Source organism: Pteropus medius, unplaced genomic scaffold (genome assembly GCF_902729225.1).
Source record: "Pteropus medius unplaced genomic scaffold, Ma_sr-lr_union100, whole genome shotgun sequence".
Taxonomy (NCBI): domain Eukaryota; kingdom Metazoa; phylum Chordata; class Mammalia; order Chiroptera; family Pteropodidae; genus Pteropus; species Pteropus medius.
The window spans coordinates 7,594,541-7,601,652 of NW_024345601.1; the positions used below are offsets into that span (position 1 = coordinate 7,594,541).

At 34.9% G+C, this 7,112-nt stretch overlaps 1 protein-coding gene across 1 annotated transcript in view; it reads right to left on the minus strand.

The window, feature by feature from the left end:
- The window catches only part of MACROD2 (mono-ADP ribosylhydrolase 2), a 1,804,338-nt gene that overhangs the window by 1,508,326 nt on the left and 288,900 nt on the right, over positions 1–7,112 (minus strand). The window lies entirely within an intron of this gene.

Genomic DNA, 7,112 nt, shown 5'->3' on the forward strand with positions numbered 1-7,112 from the left:
TTTCAAAAGAGTTTAGGTATTTAAAAACCAATATTAAACTAGGATTTTTAACATCAAAACTCTGTCCTTTCCTCTTCTTTAGTCAGCCAACAAAGTTTGCTCTTTGTCAATAAGATATGATCTGGTAAGCTTTTCTGACTTGCCCGAGGGAAGAAGGGGAGGACAGAATTACACGTGGGCACTTCAGAGTGACAAATCTGTTCCTTGGGCCACTGAAGAAAACAAAGAAGGGCTGCATGGGAAGCAGCTAGAATAGTTCCACATTGTTTCTATGTAAACATGAGAATTAAACGACTACCAAAAAGCTTCTTAGCTTTCTCCCAAACAAAAATTATTAACTTTACAAAGTAATACTTTTTAAATTACTTTTCAATTCTACTCTTATTAAAAAAAAAAAAAACTTATTAAGAATAAAAGTCCATTAAAGTATAAATTTTGGCAATACTGATGCACTTTTAATAAAACTTGTCAGGTCTAGATCTTAATTTTTAAACACACATATAAAATCTAGTAAAATATTTGTAAATTTATAGCTCTAAAACATTTTAAATGCCAAACAAAAGGAATAAAAACTTAACTAATGGAAGAATTATAAAATGCTTTTAAATTCCCCCAATTTAAGGTTAAACAGAGTAGGAAGGAAATAAAGCAGAGGAGACTATACACACAGTTTAATCAATGTATGACATATTTGTTATAAATCATACTCGTAAAATTAGATTTATATTTTATAGACAATTTCCCCATGCTAAATGTGACTTAAGTTTTAACTTATTTTTATTTGGAATTGATGGTACTATAAAATATTCACTTAGTCCAAATCTAATCAATTGATAATAGTTTATCTCTTTAAAATCTTCCAAATAATCAATTCATACCAGTTCCCAAGGGAAAAAAAAATACTAATTGCAGTAAATCTGCTTTTCCTCGACAATGCCAATGAGAGGCAATTTCCATAGTCTTTTATAAACAGATATGATCTAAAACAGTCTTTGATTCTACATTAAACATATTTCTTTCAACACTAAACATGTTTATACACCTACATAATCGGGATGGCAGGAAACAGCAGCCCCTGAAAGAGACTATCTTAACACAAGGAGAACTACAGAACTGGTTTCCAGAAATAAGAAAAATGTGACAGCAACTTCAGGAAATTTTCCTCTCAGAAAGTCTATTTGTGTACCTAAAATTAACATTAATACTTCAGAAATAGTGAAACAATAAGATGATTTGTAAGTGATTACAGCTTTGGCCATGATTAAGAGCAATAACTAGCTATATAGATAGAATCACAGAGCTTTCGGGCAACCCGCTTGTATGGTATCTAGTAAATACACGTCTCAATAATCAGACGTATACTGATCTGTACTTATTACCTGTTAACCATAGCTTCCTCCAAAGCTATGTTTTATACTAATCATCTCCAAGGATAAGGAATTCATCCTTTGATTTGTAATTAAGTCTCAGAATCAGCCTTAGATATTGTTATCTCAAGGTCTGAGCATCCAGGACAGTAAGCAGAAGCATTTCTCAAATTGTTTCATTCCCAAAGATAAACTGCAAAAACACACAGCTTAATTTAACATTATTGGATTGTGCCTTTTGAACTGCTCCTGGCCCCACTCATCACAAGGAAGATAAACAGCAACTATCCACAGGTTTTAGCTCTGTTTTGCTAAGTGCTTTCTCAAATTTAGTAATGAATTCTTACATGCACCACTTTATTGAAGTTCATAATAGCACAATGAGGTGAGTCCCATATCTCCATCTTCACAAATGAGAGAACTGAGGCTCACAGAATTGAAGTTCTTTTCCCGGGGCCATGCACAAAATATCAGAGGGAGACTGTATTCACTCTGCTAGCTCCAAGTCCTTACTTTTTCCAGGGTCCATTTTAAAAGTCTCCTTCTCCCCTCTCTCTCCTTTCTCTCATATTTTAAAACAAAGAGAGATGGATGACAGGGATTGAAGAGTAGGAAGGAGTTAAGGACATATTCTACATCAGCTGGAGTTATATAGTACATGTCTGTATGGCCGTACATGAAAGCCCTGAATAAGGAAGAAAGTTAAAGATCCAGAGGCTTTCAGCTTTGCACTAGCCAGCTGCCTCGCCCCATTGCTTTTGGCTAGGTACTATCCTGTTCTGCACCACAATTCCTCTCCCTTCCCCCACTCCCGGGAATCTAAAGGGTGTTTTTTTTTCACAATTTCTTTTAAATCACCTTTCTTCCAATCCCTGAAGCATAAGAGTCGAACTTGGGTGCTGGGAAAAAGATGAGTGTACCAGAAGGTGGGCAGACAGGCAGGCAGGCAGGGAAAAAAAAAACACTTTGATTTTCCTTTGATTTCTGTTTCAAGTCCTGTAATGACAGATCTCACTCCAGTGCAGTATGTTTTGGAAATATACTTAAAAGGAATATATGATTGTTTGGGGTATATTTTAAGTGTTTAACTGATAAAAGGCAAATATCAGAACAGAAGAACAGTTTAATACAGCATTTTTAAAACCTTTTAGTATTCTAAGGCATCTGTGACCTGCTGAAATCTAATTATTTCTCCAATACCCTTTGGAATTGTTCGGAAAGATGTGGTACAGTTTCTAACTGGTGCATTAAGCATCTGGCCTGACTTCACAGCATTATGGATAGCTAAGTGTGTGCTCTCTAGATATTTTATTAACTTCCCATAGGCTCATGTTAAGATGTAGTACTGATGTGCCCTGACATGTATCACTACCTGTTGACAGGAAAAAAAAAAAAAAAAAAACTGGCTAGACTTGAGAGGGTCTACAAATAGAAAATTTTTTATTGATGTTTTGGCAATTTAGACAGAAACAGGCTAAAAAAAAGGAAAAAAGAAAAGAAAAGAAAAAATAAAGGAAAAGAAAAAGCAGGTTCAATTTTATAAATTTATAAGACATGCCCAAGTTTCAGCATGCCAAATCCTCTGGAAATGAGTTAATCTTCAGCATCTATTCCTTCCTTTTCAAACTAACAGTGCCCAATTTTCCTTAGAGTCATATACCCTTTCCTCCATTCTCAGACATGTGTTTGAGTGGGGTTGAACCTACCTACAGCTCCTGAGGTGGGGGTAAACTTATCAAACTATCTTCCTACCTTCCTGAAATAAATTCTGGAATGAACATGAGATAAAGTTTTAACAAATGAGAGTGATTCCCAAGGTTCTGTGCAGGAGCCTCTGGAGGTGACCACTCTTCCCTTGAACACTGCAATATGGGAATGTGATAGGAAAAACTCTTACTAGGCTGCCTAAGGGGAAAGTCACCATAGATCCATTGTATATAGCCTGAGGAAGCTGTCAACACTGAAAAAGGTAGCATACTAAAAGACAGAAACTGTATTCTTGTTGACATATTTTACACAACTGTATCAAGCTTTACCTGACCACACCTTATATTTGAACTTCCCAGTTACATAAATGAATAGATTCCAATTGTTGATTACACAGTAAGTAAGACTTGAACTTTCAATCATTTGCAACCAAAACATTCTCAACTAAAAGCCCACGGCATTTAAAATACCAAAAGCCTAAACTTTTCTGTTTGTTTTTCACACAACTTTGAAGACTTTATTCTCATGAAGAATGGTGAGGTGAAGAACAAAAATCAAGAATGTTTCTAAAACTTTAAAGAACTTTAATACATTCTAAGATTAAATCACAAATATCATAGTTGAAGGTGGTCTGAGGGTCATCTAGTCCTCGTAGCTTATTTTACAGGGATATTCAATGAATTTGTGTACAATGAATGATTGAATGAATGAGTAAATGAGGTAGCTTAAGTCTAGACAGGTTGAAAGACCTGGATTAAATTGTTCCATGGAATAATTATGTATTATAGTAAGTTTCAGCTGGGAGTTGTTTATCTTTAAAAAGATTTGGTTTGTTGTTGTTTTCATTTGGATACACAAGTAAGTGACAGAGCCTGGGAAATTTGATTCTAAATCCAATTTCTCCTGTCCATCAGGGAACATCTCATATCCTCTCACAAAAACAGAAAAACACAAAGTTCTTTGATATGAGCAGTTTAGATAATCCCATTGTTTTAAAACTGCAATATGCTATTGGAATTCATTTTCAAGCCAGTTTACAATCCAAAATACATTTTCTCATGCACAGTAAGTCCTCACTTAACATTGTCAACAGGTTCTGCAATTTGAGAGAACAATGTATAACAAAAGCAATTTTATCATAGGCTAATTGATAGAAAGAAACAAGAGTTAAGTTCCTATGGCATCTCAGCAATGTTATAATAAAATGACTTTAAGAAATGTTATTTGAGGATCTGCTATATAGTGTTAGATTTACAGGCTAGCCGCCCCCAACATACACACACACACACACACACACACACACACACACACACAACAAAACAACAAATACCTTTCAACCCAAAATGTCTACTAGAACTCGACTAAGTTCTAAACCCTGGGAACATAAGGCCACAAAATGCATGAAGACAACAGAAAGAAAAAAAAAAAGCCAACAAGGAAATCTATTTACCCACCTCCTCCCCCATTTATTTTCTGGCTACAGAACTACTTCAAAGGGAAATTTTGACGAGTGTAAAAAACACTGTCATTGGCTTTCTCCTAACTCCCTTTGTGTACTCTTCTACCACTTCTTAATGTCTCTTTTTTCCAGATGCTCAGATGCTCTCATCTTAAGAATGATGGCTACCATTTACTGGGTACTTACTATGAGTCAGGCACTGAGCTAATAAACTCAGAAAGATTTAGTAATTTATCTATAGTCAGGTAGCAAAGCCAAGATGGAACCCAGGTATGCTAGACTCTGAAGCCCTTGCTCTTGAACATTAGACTACTCAGGTTCCTCCTCTCTGAGCTGAGTGCTCCCTGCTGTATGAATCTGCCCCTGCCTAACTTTCACAGCCTAAAAGCTTGGTGGTGAAGCTGCCTTTCCTCCTTGTCCTCCTACCAGGACAGCCATGCCGTAACTGTAGCTAATCTCCCTTAGGTAACAAAAGAAGAAAGCAGTCTAAAGTAACTTAGGTAACTCATACTCTTTCCAGAGGGAGTACATATTGTTTCAAAAGGGGTACATATTGTTATAAGTTCACTTACAACTGGCAGAATTTCAGGCAGTTGATAAGGACAGGAAGGTAAAAAAAAAAAAAGCTTATATATTTTTGGACAGGGTAGGATGGGGGCTGTCTTAAGTGTTTGCCTCCAAAGTCAGTGCCCCTAGATTACATTTTTCACAATCTCTTGCCTTCCACATTTCAATTTACATTTAAAAAGCAACAATACATAATTGGCATTCAATAAATTCCTGCTGCTTTTATTTGCCATGCTGAAACCAAAGCCCAGAGCAGATAATAAGAAGTCATTTAACAAATGGCAGTCTAGGGAATGGGAACTTCAGAACTCCTAACTCTCAGGCCACTACAGTTCCTTTTAGATATCTATAACCAAAATACTCCATTTATCTTCCTTTTCTGTTTAATACTTTTCTGAATGGAGACAAAACTGATTAAATATGGATATAAGCCCACAGGATTTTGGCCAGGCAAAAAGTCTCTTTTAAGTATAACCAACTCTCATCTGAAATAGCTTTTAGAAAGAATTATATCATAAAATAATTTAATCAATGTGTTTGTTTTGCAGTAATTGAAAAAAAATTCACACTTTATTGATAGATTATCTGTTATTCTCACCTCTCTTTCCTCCAAAAATTCAACAGCTGCATCTCAGTTTAACCTGTGTTAACATTTCTAAGAAACTGGCTTTCCAAAAGACGTTAGAATTCTAAAACTCCTAGATTTAATGGGTCCTCAGAAACCAGTAAATGTGCAATCACAGAACAATAGGGGTCAATATACCTCTAATCAAGGGTTGTCTTCTAATTTGATTCTACCCATTCTTGAAGAGGAAATCAGAAGGTCAAACTGCTATCAAAGCAGCATAAAAACAGATAAACTAATGAAGCTAATGAAGAGACCTTAATCAAATACTTCTGGAAAACAATTAGTTGGCTTCCTTTAGAAACAAATATTCATAGAAACTTTAAAAAAACACAGAGGAGAATGTCGTGAACATCTAAGAACAAAACAGATAGTATTAGTTTAAAGAAAATGTCCTCCAGGTAAATAGACAAGCAAAATTCGTCCCAGCAACATTTAAAAGTGAAATGCATTTATGGGCCCAACGCAATTGTTGACCAAATAGCAGAAACCAGTCTATGAAAAATCATAATAAAAAATATAAGTCTATAATTCTGGTAGTTATATATAGACATTTCTAATATCTGTTTTGCAATTGTCCAGTGTTTACTCATGTACCTAAATTAAAATAAAATAATACACACAAAACCACCCTTGAAAGGTTTTTTTTTTCCTTCTTAAAATGTTTATATCTTAATCCATGTTCAGAGCAGCAAAAACATATCAGAAAGTATTCTATTTAATTTTTCTAAAACTTTTTATTTTAGGGGAGATCACCTAAATATGAAAAAATGCAATATCTACTGGGCTCTAAAGAAGATGGACAAAAAGTTAAAGTGTATAAAAATATTTTTATTTCCTCAAAATATATATAGAATGAGAACAATAACTTACTCATTACTCCCAGGATAAAGGTCTGGTTACTTCAATTATTTTACCTTTTGGCATCCTTGTTCCCATCCTCTTAAATAAATCAGTTATTTATTTGAACTTACTTTCTATTCATTAGTCAGATAAATATTCACAGTTGGGATGACTAGCCTTCATAATTATAACATTATTGTAATCGGTCAATAATAAAGATGTTTTATTTAATGTTTTAATACAGATGGATTAAAAATCAAAAGAACCTGTGCTTTTTTATCATAATCTTACATCTATCCTTCTAACATGCTTGTGTTTTTTAGAAACTTGCTACCACGACCTTGTTGTAGTAAACTTTAGAAAATGTTGAGATTCCAAAAGGCTGCCTACAAACCAAATGGCATGCTAGCTTTGGCAGACCGAGAGCCTCATTTTGGCTTCTTTCACTCCCTCTAGCGTTTGCAAAGCTCATCTGCCTGATTATCCAGTTACCTCACTGAATAAGAGCTCAGCTAAGTCCTGCCCATCTATGACATCACCCCCT